The following is a 16,024-nucleotide window of genomic DNA, read 5'->3' as shown; positions in this document are numbered from 1 at the left end:
TAAAACCGTATTTCAAATTCTAAAGAATAATTCAAAAGGGAGTATCTAATGTCCCTTTGTTTCTTTCTCCCAAGAGAAAAAATTCTTCCACTTGAATAAAAGCTAACTTGCAGTGATGATTCAAATGATTGGAAAATATTAAGAACTACAGTTACCCAGAGTATGAAACAGTTCATTCTGGATCTGGAGAATTGAATTGTTAACTAAACCCCGTAATTACTTTTCTGTAAGTTGTTAAAAATTCATTAAAGTGACCTAATTATTTCTTGTTTTGGATTTTAGTCAGTATTCTATGTATTTTATTCAGAGTGATAATTGCTTCCTTTTCATTTGTCTTCAGACAAATAAAGATGATTAAATCACACTGACTATTTTCAAGAAAAGAAAGAAGACAGAAATATCACTATATTTATCACTCATGTGTATGATTGATATATAAATATGTATTTAAAAATATATATATTTTAAATATATACATATATACATGCATACATATATACTTATATATATATATATATATATATATATATAGAGAGAGAGAGAGAGAGAGAGAGAGAGAGAGAGAGAGACACACACACACACACACACACACTACCTTTCTTAGTCCATGCTTGCTGGTATAACAAAATATTTCAGGCTGGGTAATTAATAAATACTAGAAATTTATTTTTCACAGTTCTGAAAGTTAGAAAATCAAGGTCTGGGTGCCAGCAGATTCCATGTCTGATGAGGGCTGCTTTCTGCTTCTGAGGTGGCACCTTGCTGCACCCTCACATAACAGAAGGGGGAAAAAGGGACAAAGAGACTCCTTTGAGCCTTTTATAAAGGCACCAATCCCATTCCACCTCATGATCTAGTTACATTTTTAAGGCCCTATCTCTTAATACCACTGCACCAGAGATAAAATTTCAACATGAATTTTGGAGACGTTCAAACCATAGCACAACCATAGAGCAAATATTGTTAGCCTTTAATTAATAAACTATTTTTACAGAAATTTTGAGTCTACAGCAACACTGAGTGGTAAGTTCAGTGAGTTCCCGAATACCTCCTGTCCCCACACATGCACAACTCCCCCACCACTGGTATCTTGCATCACACTGGTATGTTTTCTATAGCAATGAACCCACACTGACACATCCTTATCCAAAGTCCATAGTTTACATTAAGGTCTTAGTCTTGTACATTCTATGGATTTTGACTAAGCTTAACAACATGTATCTATCATTGCAGAATCATACAGAATAGTTTTGCCACCTTATAAATTCTCTTGTTCTGCCTGTTCATCTCTCCCTCTCCTGTAACCTCTCACAACTGCAGATCTTTTCACTATTTTGATAGTTTGACTTTTGCCAGAATGTCACATAGTTGGAACCATGAAGTTTATGGTCTTTTCAGATTGGCTTCTTTCACTTAGTTATATGCAATTAAGTTTCCTCCATATGTTTTCATGGTCCCATAGCTCATTTCATTTATTGCTGAATAATATTCAATTGTCTGGATATACCACAGTTTAACCATTCACATATGTAAAGACATCTTAGCTGCTTCTAGTTTTGAAAATCAAGAATAAGGCTGCTATAAACATCCATGTGCAAGTTTTTATGTGAACATGTTTTGCATTAATTTGGGTAAATACCAAGAAGTATGCTTGCTGGATTGTAGAGAAGAGTATGCTTAACTTTGCAAGACACTATCAAATTGTCTTCCAAAGTTACTGTACCATTTTGTATCCCCACTGGCAAAGAATGACAGTTCCTGTTGCTCCATATCTCCACTAGGACTTGTCGATATCAGTGTTTTGGATTTTAACCATTCCAGTAAGTTCACAGTAGGATCTTATTTTAATTTGAAATGCCTTAATGACATGACATTGGATATCTTTTCAAGAGCTTACTTACCATCTGCATGTCTTCTTTGGTGAGGTATCTGCTAATATCTTTTGCCCATTTTTAACTTGGGTTGTTTATTTTCTTTCTTATTGAGGTTTAAGAGGGGTTGGAGTTTGTGTGCATGTGTATGTTTGGAATTACATCTTTTGCAAATATTTTTCTTGTTTTCTTATTCTCTTGATACTATGTTTTGCAGAGCAGAAACTTTGACTTATTTATTGTAGAAATTTTATTTTTAAAAAATGCTAAAAATTCAATTACTTTCATTCTCTATTCCAAAGGAGGTACACCTGTGTGTGTGCATGTACTTTTAGTTTCCCCAAATATATTTTAATACAAAATCACACATTTCACCTGTGATATTACTATGATTGGAATCCCAAATGTAGTGGATCCTATGGAAGGGAAGAAACATGAGGATGAAAAACCTGATTCTAAACCCCAAATCCAGCAATTACTATTCATGTGACTTTTGGGCTTCACATTCCCTCATTTTCTAAACAGAAATCAGGCAGTCCTGAATTACAAAACAGGTCTTGTTAATCTCTCCAGGTTTTGGAAGAATGTGATTATAGAGAGCCCAATATGGTACTTAGTCCACAGAGAAACTCAGGAAAGATGGTTAGTGATATTATCTACTAATCTTTTTTAAAAATTTAAATATTTAATTGGCAAAATTATATGTAATCAAGGTATACAATGTGATGATTACATATACATATAACTCTATAATGATTATCACAAATTAATTAACACACCCATTGCCACTCATAGTTCCTATTTGGAGGGAGAGAAGGTGAGGTTTTAGATTTTAATGAAGTTTAGCTTATCAATTATTTCTTTCATAGATTGTGCATTTGGTGTTGTATCTAATTGTCATTGCCAAACACAAGGTCATCTAGGTTTTTGGCTATTTTCCAAGAGTTTTATAATTTTGTGTTTCATATCTAGGTCTACAATTCATTTTGAGTTAATTTTTGTGAAAGGTGTAAGATCTGTGTCTAGGTTTGTTTGTTTGTTTCTTGACTTGGGGATATCCTGTTGCTCCTGCACCATTTCTTGAAAAAGCTATCTTCTCTCTATTGTATTTTCCCTTTCTCTTTTGTTAAAGACTAGTTGACTATATTTATATGAGTTTACTTCTGATCCCTCTAACAGAATTCCATTGATCTATTTTTCTCAATGGCATACTATCTTATACTTCTTTCATAGTAAGTCTTGAATTCAGGTAGAGTCAGTCCTCCAACTCTGTTCTTTTCCTTCAATATTGAATTGACTCTCTGGGTCCCTTTACCTCTCCATAAAAGCTTTAGAATCTATTTGTTGATATTCACAAAATGACTTACTAGAATTTTGATTGTTGTATTGACTACCGATTAAGTTAGGAAAAATTGACATTTTGATAATACTGAGTCTTCTTGTCTATGAGCATGGACTATCTCTCCATTTATTTAGTTATTTGTTGACATACTTTATTAGAGTTTTGTAGTTTTCCTCATGTAGGTCATACACATAATTTGTCAGATTTGTATCTAAGTATTTAATCTGGGGGGAGTGCTAATGGAAATGGTAATTTGTTTTTAATTTTTAAATTCTGTTTGTTCATTGCTGGCATATAGGAAAGCAATTGACTCTTGTATACTAACCTGGTATAACTGCTTAGTTCTAGGAATTTTTTGTTGATTTTGTTATTGATTCTTTAATTTTTTTCTACATAGAAATCTGCAAACAAAGTCAGTTTCATTTCTTTCTTTCCAATCAGTATAGTTACTATTTCCTTTTCTTGTCTTACTGTATTAGCTAGGTACTCCATACAATGTCAGAAAGGAATGGTGAGACACTGTTGTCTTATTACCAATATTAATGGAAAAGCTTTGAGTTTCTAATCATTATGACAGAATCTGTAGGTTTTTTAAAAAATATTTATTTTAGTTGTAAATGGGTACAATGCCTTTATTTTATTTTATTTTTTTTATGGTACTGAGGATCAAACCCAGTGCCTCACACATAGCTAGGCATGCACTCTACCACTAAGCCACAACCCCAGCCTGGATCTGTAGGTTTTATGTAGATTTTTTTTTTTAAATTATCTCAGTTGTTGATGAACCTTTATTTATTTCTTTATATGTGATGCTGAGAATTAAACCCAGTGCCTCACACATGCTAGATAAGTGCTCTACCACTGAGCCACAACCCCAGCTCTGTAGATGTCTTTTTTGACATGATGAAGACCTTCCCCTTTATTCCTAGTTTTTTGAGTTTTAAAAATTATGAATAAGTGGTGGATTTTTGTCAAATGCTTTTTCTACACCTATTGATATGATCATGTGATTTTTCTTCTTAAGTCTGTTAATGTGGTAGATTATATTACTAGGTTTTTTTAAAAATTTTTTTTGTAGTAATAGATGGACAGCATGACCTTATTTTGTTTCATTTTTATGTGGTGATAAGGATCAAACCCAATGCCCCACACATGCTAGGCAAGTGCTCTGCCACCAAGCCAAGCCCCAGCACCTAATTTATTTTTATATATGCTCAACAAGCCATCATACTTGGGATAAATCCCTTCTGGTCATGGTGCAAAATTCTTTTTATATATCATGGAATTCAATTGGCTAAATTTTGTGAGTTTTTGCACATATGTTTATGAGTGATACTGATGTACATTTTTTTCTTATAATGTCTTTGTTTGGTTTTGATATTGGGGTAATGCTGGTCTTATAGACAAAGTTAAGAGTATTTCCTCTGTTTCTATCTTTTGGAAGAGATTGTAGAGAACTGATATAATCTCTTAAATGTCTGGGAGAGTTCACCTGTGAACCCATCTAAGGTCTGGTGCTTTCTGTTTCAGAAGGGTATTAATTACTGACTCAATAAATTTTAATAAATTTAGGTATATTCAAACTATTTCTTCTTTTGTGAATTTTGGCAGTTTTTTTCAAGGGATTAGTCTATTTCAGTCAAATTATCAAAATTGTGGGTATAGAGCGTTCATAGTATTCCTTTATTATCCTTTTAATGTTCATGGGATTTATATTGATGTCCCCTTTCATGTCTGATATTAGTCATCTTTGTCTTCTTCTTTTTGTTTCTTAGTCTGGCAAGAGGCTTACTGGTTTTATTGATCTTTTCACAGAACCAATTATTGGGGAAGCAATTTGCCCTGTGACCACATTTTTCGGAAGGATTTGAGAAAAGTTATCATTTTTTTCAGTTGTTTAGCTACTTACTTGTTAAGACAGAACGATGCCTTCTAAATTCTTTTCATGTTGGACTGGAAGCCAGAAGTCTTTTTAGTTTATTTTAAAATAAAACTCATTGGCCTAAATATGGAGATCATTCTTAGTTTCCTAATATACTGGGAGATTTATGGTTAAAAGCGTTAATTAGTTTTTGTTTTTGTTTTTATTTGACTTTGGTCTGACATTTTTTATCTGTTGTTTACATGACTAGGGCCAAGTTGGTTTCCAAGTTTCCAATGAGGATGAAAAATAATCTTTCTGATTTAAACTTCAGGATAAGTGATACAGAACAAAAAGAGTAGATTGGATATTCTTATGTTTGAATCACCCACGTGTATAATTGATTTACAGATTTAATTGATAGCTGAGGTCTCTGTTCTAACTCATTGGTTACAGGATTATTTGGATGGCCTGATTGGCAATGCAGACAAAGTCTCCTGCTGGTGGCACTTGCATTTGGCTCAAAAGTATCCCTATGGCTGAGAGCTAAATGGTTATGGCTCCAAACTCAAAATTAGTCTTGTCCAGTTCACTGCCACATTGCTAACTCTTCTTATCTGAACTGCAAAGACACATCCATTACCACCACTAGAAGCACGACTCCTGGAGTGTGCCTTAGCAACAGGTTTGAGTGGGGCACAGATGAGATCGCCTTTATGAAGACGCCACCACATCACGGGACAGTTGCCATCGTCATGATAGGGCATATGGCACACTAAATCAAAGAGACAGATATGGCCCCTTAGCTCTTGCCATCATTTCTCTGTACTATTGTTCAAATGTTCATTCTCTGTTCCTATTTGTAGGAAATAATATTAAGGATGATATAAAAGTCAATGGGCTTGATTGGGTAGTTTTTTAAATTCCTTGAGCTATAACTTGGTCAGTAAAAAGTATTTATTTGGTCCCTGTGGTGTATGGGTTACAACACAATTTCTAAGTGTTTTTAGGACTTACATAGGAGGTAGAGGACACATCTATATTCCCTAGGAATTATTATACTTCACGTAAGAGGAAGGACTAATCCCAGTGACAGTCAGTAAGCACACTAATGAATATATAACAAATTGCAGCCTGCTGACAAGGACACTCATGTCCCTCCATGGTCTGTGCCCAGGTTCAGCTATAGGGAACTGAAGTTCTGGAGAACTCAGAGAAGAGAAACTAGGGGTTTGGGATGGGCTTACTACTGGGAGTTTAATTACTTTGGAAAATCATTTGAGCATAATTTCATGCTATTATATAATTTTTGTTTTAGGGCCTTCTATTTAAAATTAATTTTTATAATAAAAATGGTAGTCAAATGAGTACAAAGATATATGTTAATGGTCACCATAATTATCGCTTTGTATACACAACTTTCCCCCAAGAAAAGAATACACAAATAAATGTACATTCATGGTGGTTTAAATGGATAGTATTAGAAGACTAAAGAGTTAATAATACAAAAGTAACAGATAGTAATACACATACTGTATATGCTACTGAGCCTGAGGAAAGATATTTGATAATAGCCTATTTCTAGAACCTGCAGTTGAAGAAAGTACATTAAGTCAGAGACTACACTAAGAAAAGGAGAGGGTAGCTAAGCAACACCTTCAAATCTCAAAGGAGAAAACGTTTAAAATAAAAGCCCTAAATTTAGCTATAAGATGTATATTCATCAGCACAGCTAAAAAGTCTTCATAAATTGATTTGTGGCATCTGATTAAAAAAAAAATAAGTGAAAACCCAAAGCTGAGCCTCTTGTGTAACTGAAATGCTTGAAGGTCAGATATCTGTTCTGGAGTCACAAGTCACCTTCCTGTTGCATGCCTGCCTAGACTGCCTGCTCCAGTACATTCCACCAAAGAGTCTTCTTTTCTACTTCAAAATTTACTTAATAACCTGAATGGCGTTTATGTGGGTGTGTTTGCTTTGGGATAACCATTATGACTGGTGATGTGTACTTCAAGGAAAAAGAAGACAAAGCTTTGAGACTCACTTTTGCAAATTATTATTGTGTGGCCTAATACTGAGGTGTCTTTCAAATGCTTATCTGCATCTGTGCACCTTTATGAAAAGATGTTACTTTTGTCCTCCATTATTTTGTTTTTAGTTTGCTTGTCTATTCACCCCCAACCCCACTGCACCCACCCTCAGTGCTGGGGATTCAACCCAGAGCCTGCTCTACCACTAAGCTGCATCCCCAATCTGTGCTTCTCAATCCTCTCTGTGGAACCTTAAGTTCTTTGCTTGCCATTGCCTTTGTGACTCCTACGTTGACATAGAGCACATAATGGTGTATTCACAAATCAGCGCTCAAAAAGAAAAGAGCTCTGGTTTGAAATGATTGACAACTTCTGAGGTATAAATAACTCCTGATTTCAAAGTTCAAGGTTTAACATCCAGTTCACAGTTACTAAATATTTAACAATTGGTTCTCATGAATGGACAAAAGCCAGCTTTTGCTATATAAACAATATGATCATGACTAGATCTGCACCAACTTAGAACAGCATTTTCACTAACTTCTCATTCACTCATAGCACCACAAAGTTCTTACAGCTGTGGGCCCAATCATAGCACAGTTCAGTGGGGAATCAATGATGGGTGAAAATTGTTCCTTCTGTGCATCCCTGCAGAGCTAAAGTTAAATAAGCCAATTTGCTGAATTACTTAGAACCAAGTATTTATTACATCACAAACACATTATTTTCCACTTGTCAGGAAATGTAATAGAGCCAAGACACCAATTGCTGTTTGTTTTCTGCCACAAACGGACTAAACAGATATTCAGTAAGCTGTATTAAACTGAAGGATGCATTTTGAAAATGGTGAGGGGGCGAATAAACAGGCAACATTAATGTCAGAGGAAATTATGGGTATGAACACTTTCTGCAACTATACAAAGCTGCCCCTGCTACCGATGTTCAATAGCATAAAAAATGACTGCATAGATGGGCCTTGCTCCTGGAAGCTCAAATACAGAAAGCAACTGACATTTTCAAGTCAACATTTTGGAGGGCAATACTTTTCTTGATTTATTAGGATGCCTATTATTTCAGCATGCACTTATCAGAAAAAAAAAGAAGAAAAATGAAATTAAGAGAAATGAAATGTGGTTAAAAAAATCTTTCTAAAACATTGATTCTACTGAAAATAAAAATCCAGGTCTCTTCTATTATATCAAATGGAATGGAAGGCAGAGGAAAAGAATGTTGTTCAAATTCTCTTCCTAAATCATCATGACTTCAAATTTCCCAGGACCAGGGGCATGACAAGATATTGAATGCTAGCCCCTCTGGCCTCTTCCTTTTCTTTCTCTTCCCTGCCCCCAACTCCAGCGACACTGGAGCTTTAAACTGAACAGTAACTTCTGTGGAGTCCTTCTCATTTTAATCTGGGTTTCCCTAGTAGTCATGAAGATCATCCAAAGAATACAGGATTAAAGCTGGTATAATTGGGGATCGTTATGGTTTGCATCCTAAATGTCTCCCAAAGTTTCACATACTAAGGACTTAATCACCAGCCTGTGGGATTACTGGGAGGTGGTGGAACCTTTAGGAGGTGGGCCATAGTGAAAGCAAATTAGGTCACTGGTGGTGTACTCTTGAGGGATACTGGAACCCAGCCCCTTCCCCCTACCATGCTTTCCTAACACCATGAGGTGAACTGACCTTCTCCAACATGTACCCCCACCATGATGTACTGTGTCAACACAGGGCCAAAGTAATAGAGTCAAGGACCATGAACTGGAACCTCTGACATCAAAAGCCAAAATAAATCTCTCCTCCTTATAAGCCAAGTATCTCAGACATTTTGTCACAGTGACAGAAAACTTACCAACAGGGACTATGTTCAAGGTCTCAACTGATTTCTGATCAATGTTGATGAGGAGATTTGGTCCTGATATATTGGTTTGGGGATATTCACCCACAAATTTACCTTTCTAGCACTGGAACCACTGCATACCATGGCAGTAGAGGAGGGGACAGCTTGTGGCAGCTCTTACTCTCTGTCACTGCATTTTCATGCTTGTGTGAATCCTACCACCCACACCTGCCCTTTCCCCTTTCAGCTAGCTCTCCTCTCTTGTAGTGATGTGTTGTGAAAGGAGAGTTTCTGATGAAAGTTTTTCAGAGGTGATGGACTCCTAGAGTAGTAGTATAAAAATATCAAGTTACGACCTTCTCATCATTCTCAATACCTAAACCACATATCATACTTAATGTAAGAAATTCCACGAAAACCACGCCGGACACAGGATATCACATAAGGGAGTTTATTAAGCAAACAAAGTGTCTCCCTGCAGGGTAAGAGAGAAAATGAGAGGAAGAGAAAGGGAAATAGAAAGGGTACGTGCTAGAGAGAGTGGAAAGTGAGGAGGAGAAAGAAAGCAAGTGTGTAGGATGTGTGTAGGAGAAAAGATGGTGGAGTAGCTACCCTGAAGCAGTTGAATTCTGCTGGGCTAACAGCGGACCAATAATGGAGAAAGATACTTGCAAGCTGACTGATGAACCAATAGCTAGCTAGGATGTTCACAGACTGACAGTAGTTGGGAGGTGGGGAAATGGCTGCAACGGAAAGGGTGGGGAGAGCAGCTTTGTACATTACACTTAACATTAAATGAAAACACAAAACAGTGTCTAAGTTTGGGTTCTCCAGAAAGTATTCTCTGAGACAGAGTTTAATGTTCAGAAATACCCTTGAGATCAACACCTGTGGAAGGAGGGGAGAAAGTGGGATCAGATGGAGGGAGAAGGTGAGCTGTAATGTAGACTCAACAGCCTCAGCCACAGGGAATGTGGAGCAGAGATGGCTCAGCAGAATCATTCCACTTTGGACCGAAACAGAGATGGCTCAGCAGAATTGTTCCACTTTGGGCCGAAATGGCTGGTCCTTTTTGTCCCTGCTTCTATTCATTATTAGATGTGAGCTATCTCCAGAAGGTCATGACCTTGATGAGGCTGCTCTCGGTAGCAGATGTTCCCTGGTGGAACTAACATTTGGAAGTTCATCCAGTGAATTATATTTGGGTAAATAAATCCTTCCTTTGAGGGGAATTTGAGTACCAACTCTCAGTGTCCACCACAATGTCTCCTTACCCTAAAATATACCTATCACCTTTTACATAACACATCTTTTATGACCCTAAGAGGCTATGTAATAACACATTTAAAACTATTTTAAAACTATTTGTAATTTTAACAAATGGTGCTGGAACCTAATAATATTTAGCAGGCAAAAAAAAGTAAACAAACTTCAACCAAAATTTTCACCTTACACAAAAATTAACTCAACATGGATCATGGACTTAATTTTAACAAACAAACTCATACAGCTTTAGGGGGGAAAAAAAAAACAGAAGAAAATCTTTGAGACCTCAGGTTAGGCAAAGAGGTTTAAGACTTGACATCAAAAGCACAGTCCATCAAAAAGTCAATACAACAAATTTCATCAAAAACTTTTACTCTGCAGAAGCCTATGTGAAAAGTATAAAAAGACAAACTACAGGTGCAGAAATTTGCAAACCATGAATCTGACAAAGGACTGACACCTACAGAATATAAAGAATTCTCAAAACTCTACAGGAGGGCAAAATTCAGCAACATATATTTCATTGAAGAGAATATACAGATAGCAAATAAGCATGTGAAAAGATACACGACAACATCATTAGCCACTGGGGAAATACAAAGTAAAACTGTAATGGCATTTCACTACAGATCTATGAGAATGGCTAAAATTAAACAAAAGAATAGAGACATCACCAAAAGTTAGTGAGGATGTAGAGAAACTTCATCAATCACGCTTTGCTGGTGGGTGTATAAAATGACACAGTCTGGAACATAGTTTGAAAGTTTTTTTTAATTATTATTAAAACAAGCAAGTACCATATGATCCAGCAACTGCACTCCTTGGCATTTATCCCAGAGAAGTTTTAAAAGGTTCAACCAAAAACCTATACACAAATGCTTATGGTAGCTTTATTTGCAATATCTGAAAACTGGAAATAATTCAGACACTCTTCAACAGGTGAATGGCTAAATGTTGGTACATACAACTGTGGAATACTACTTAGCAATGGAAAGGAATCTCCAGGAATTTTGCTGAAAAACATTAATCTCAAAGGTTACTTCCCAAAAGTTGATAATACTGCATGATCCAATTAACATAACATTCTTGAAATAACAAAATTATAGGAACAGATTAGTGGTTGCAAGAGGTTAAGGGTGTGTGTGCAAGAGATGAGAGGGTGTGGCCAATCAAAGGGAAACATGAGGGATTCTTGGGGTGATGGAAATCTTCCATATCTTTATTGCTTCAATGTTAATAGCCTGGTTGTGACATTGTACTATGGTTTTGCAAGAGGTTACTTACAAGGGGAAACTGGTAAAGGGTACATAGGATCTCTCACTGCACTATTCTTTTTTTAATTTTTTTTTTAGTTGTCAATGGACCTTTATTTGTTTGTATGTGGTGCTGAGAATCGAATCCAGTACCCTGCACGTGCCAGGCAAGCGCTCTACCACTAAGCCACAACCTCAGCCCATCTCACTGCACTATTCTTAAGCTGCATATGCATGTCTAATTAACTCAAAATAAGAACTTTAAAAAAAACCCTACTTTTAGGCTGGGGATATAGCTCAGTAGGTAGAGTGCTTGCCTCACATGCACAAGGCCCTGTGTTCAATCCCCAGCATCACAAAACAAAAACAAAAAACACTACTTGTAAAAATTTAATTAAATAAATTAGCTAAATAATTTATTACATAAAGTAATGGCATTATACATTGGTGGAGTGTCTTAGTCCATTTTATGCTGCTACAACAGAATACAACTGTCTGGATAATTTATAGCGAATAGAAATTGATTTGGCTCATGATTCTAGAGGCTGGAAAGTTCCAGATTGAGGGGCCACATTGGGTGAGGGTCTTCCCACTGCATCATAATATAAAAGAAGGTATCTCATGAGTGAAAGAGTGAGTTAGAAGGGGAAAAATGGGAGTTGAACATGATTTTATAACAAACCCACTCCTGAGATAACTAATTCACCTCTGTGATAATGATGTTAAACCATTCATGAGGTTGGCTGGAACCCTTCTGACCTCGACACCCCTTAATGCTCCACCTTCTAACACTGCCACATTGGGGATTAAGTTTCCAGCACATGAAGTTTCAGGGACACACTCAAACCATAGCATGAGGTAAAAGCCTATCAATAAAAGGTATGAGGACGATTTGATGTTATATCGCTATGTAATAAACCACCTCAAAATAGAGTGGTTTGAAACAGTCACCACTTCATTTTCTCACAATTCTGAGGGTCAGAAATTCAAGGCCATCCCTACCAGTACTTTAATCCACATGGTGTTGGTTGGGGTCATCCACTCAGCTGCATTCAAGTGGTGGGGTGGGTTGTCTGGAAATTCTACAAAAGCTTCACTCACAGGTCTGGGACCTCAGTGCTCAGTCTTCACTTTGCTAGCAAGCTTCCTCACTGCGTGGTGTACTCAGGGAGTCAGACTTTTACTACAGAGGCTGACTTTCAAGAGGAAGTATATGAATTGGCAAACATTGAAGCTACAGATCTCTTCAATTCCAGCCTTAGAAATTACACAGCACCACTTCTGCCACAGGCTTCTGATCAAAACAAATCACAAGACCAAGTTCAAGAGAAGAAAAAGTAGACTTCAAATGATGTGAGGACTAGTGAAGAACTTCTGACTTACTTACTCTACCATAGGGGGCAATTCATTATTTGAACAAATAGTTCTCTTTGTGGGAAGTGTTTTACACTACGTATTCAATTTTTAAAGATAAATATCAAGTTATCCAGATTGTTTCAACTTGACAGTTTTGTTTAGTTTTGCTTTCTAAATATTTTGTCTGTTTCATGTACATTGTTGAGTTCACTGAATAAAAGTTATCTGTAATATTGCTTACATATATATGTGTGTGTATACACATACACACACACAAACACACACATGGGGGGCAGGATTACTGGCTCTACTACTGAACTCTTTTTATGTTTTATTTTGAGACAAGGTCTTGCTAAATTGCCAAGGTTGACCTCAGACTTGCAGTCCTCCTGCCTCAGCCTCAGACACTGGGATTATGATTGTGCATCACTGCGCCTGACTTCGCCTAACTTTATTTTTAATGTGGGCAAAATCTGTAGTGATCTATTTTCCACTCCTGATTATGTTAGTTTATGTTTTCTCTTTTTTCCCCTTCATCAGTTATCTAGGACTTTATTGATTCTGTTAATCTTGAGGAAGCAACTTTTGGATCAGATTTCATGGATTCTTCTTTTTCTACATATCAGTATGCTTTGGAGTACTTCCACATTAGTAAGGTTTTCTTAATTACTGCCATAGTATTTTACATAACGATGGTGCAAGGACTTATTTAACCACAGGCATAATCACGGGCCTTCTTAACTAATTTCTTTTCTCCTTTAGAATACTGAAGCAAATATTTTATATCTTTATGTGGACATGAGAAAGTCTCCAGAAGTTAAATTTTGGGGCCAGGGGGTACATTCATTAATTTTATATTTTTAAGCAGATAACTCCAAAATCACTTTCCAAATGGCTGTACCAATTTGCACTCCCATAAACTGGATAGGAACATTCCCCACTGGTCCAAATCCTTGCCAATATTTAGCCTTTTTATTTTCATGGATTTCATCATGATCTGAATCTGCATTTCCCCAATCACTACTGAGTCTGAGCATTTTGTGGCTGCTTATGTCTTGAGGCTATTTTCTTCTGAGAATAATTTTTTAACCTATTTTCTATTTTGTTCCTATTGTTTTCTTTATGTACTGAAGATATAAAACCTGTGTTTCTTACCATGTCCAAAATAGTTGTCTGTTTCTTATCTTTCACTGTGTTTTATTGTGCCTTTTTCACACAGATGTTTCAAATTTGAATGTGGCAAAGTTAATCACTCTTTTCCTTTACAGCCTGGGGGTTATGTCTGGCTGAACAAAGCCTTCTGAATAGTTCTGAGAGTTTGATTAATACTCAGTGGCTTGTCAGTTTATTGACTCTGGGGGATAGCTCTACCACTCAGTTCTAGAACCCAACTCCTAGGGAATCATACTCCCCTTCTTCCTCCACAAATCACGGTGGATCGCTCAACACCCATCCCATACACATCTTTGACAACAACTTGGAATGACATAATGGTATAAGGGAATCTGGGAATTGTCTAGTCTCAAACTCATTTTTGTAGATGAAGACTGTGGGATCTGGACTTAATGTCAGACTTGATAGTCATAAGCACAAGTAGCTTTTAAATTTTAATTAAAATGAAAATGGAAAAAAAATCAGTCAAATGCTCCATAGTCACATGTGGCTAAAGGCAATTGTATTGGATGGTGTGGGTCCAGAACATTTCCATTACTGCAGACATTTCTAGTGGACAGGGCTGCCCTAGAGTTCATATAGTCCATGAGCTCATATAGTCCATGAGCTGGCAGCAGGAACACGGGCATTCTGGGAGCTGGTTAGAAACAGAGACTCCCATCCCAGATCTACAGTCAGAATCTGCAATTAAACAAGATCCATATAAGTTTCAAAGGAGATTAGAGTCTGAGAAGTTCTGGTTCTATGACTGCTTTTCAAGGTCTTACAGGTGACTAGTGTAGGCCCTTCCCCTAATCAAGCTACCACTTTCCATTAACATCCTGTCTCCTTCCTATTATCTCCTTGCCACACTTGCTTTTTCACCACATTTAATTATATACCACTTCTTTATAAATTTTTATAGAGCAATTATGTTATAGAGGGTCTTAGAATATTTCCCCTTTTCCATGCCCTCACCCCCTTCCTGGTTTGCAAGTGCTTACTTGGCAGATCTGTGGTAGATCCCTGGTCCCTGTGATGTTGCTCAGCATTTTCCCCACAGGAACCACTGGTGAGAGGCTAGAAATTAAAACTAACCTTGAAACCAGTGGGGCATTAGTCATCAACCTCTATAGTATATTTGATCTTGCTGATACAATGACAGTATTCATACTTTCAGTCATAGTCTTAGGGTAGAACATGCAGAGCAGGTTACATAATTTCCTTGACTGGTGTCCTGATCATCTAATTGGAAAATGCAAAGTAGCTATTGGTGATCTCCCAACATAAGCACTGCTAACTGCCTAGTAGGTCACCAAAAGGAAGTGATTTGGAGGTAGGGGAACAGGTTTGCCTTAAACTCTGGGAGATCTACTTTCAGGGCATCACCAAAGTGCAGGGAAGTAATGATGGAAAAGCTGTGGACTGGGCAGTGGTTGAGATTGGTTTTGGTGGTGCCCTCAAGTGACAGATGGTTATCTTTCTTGTCTTTGAAGAAGACATGGCATGGTAGTTAGGATGGGGTTCAGGCTCAATGCTGCTGCCTACATCCAGTGGCTATGTGGATGGCTAATTCCAACTTGGTATTCTTGCCACAGTCAAAGACAGCTCTTTTATTGGCATCAAGTTGAAGCCTAAGCCAATAGTACCTCCAGAGTTGGGGGAGATCATCAAAGCCTATAGCCCTGTGCAAAGTTCTGGGAGTTTATGGATAAACTCCAGCATTGGATCAATAATCTCTTTTTTAAATTGTATAGTAGCCACATACATCTTTGAAAGTGAGTTCCAGGTCCACAAAGACCTCTGAGAGTGCATGCTAGCCAGCCCAACTTTCTGAAAGTGCCATATGAACTGCTGTCACATCCTAGGGTCTTGTTGCTAGGTTGAGTACCACTGGGCTGGGACTGTGTTCCATACAGTAAAATCCCCAACTAGGCTAGAGTCTCCCTGTCCAGATATGCCCTGAGAGCTGGAGATTGAAGAGGGCTGGTTTCTGCAGACATATTCCAAGTCTGACAATGCCATGAATTCCTGTAAGTGTTTTTATATG

This window comes from Sciurus carolinensis, chromosome 17, assembly GCF_902686445.1.
Source record: "Sciurus carolinensis chromosome 17, mSciCar1.2, whole genome shotgun sequence".
NCBI classification, from domain to species: Eukaryota; Metazoa; Chordata; class Mammalia; order Rodentia; family Sciuridae; genus Sciurus; species Sciurus carolinensis.
Note: the sequence above shows the minus strand (reverse complement) of the source record.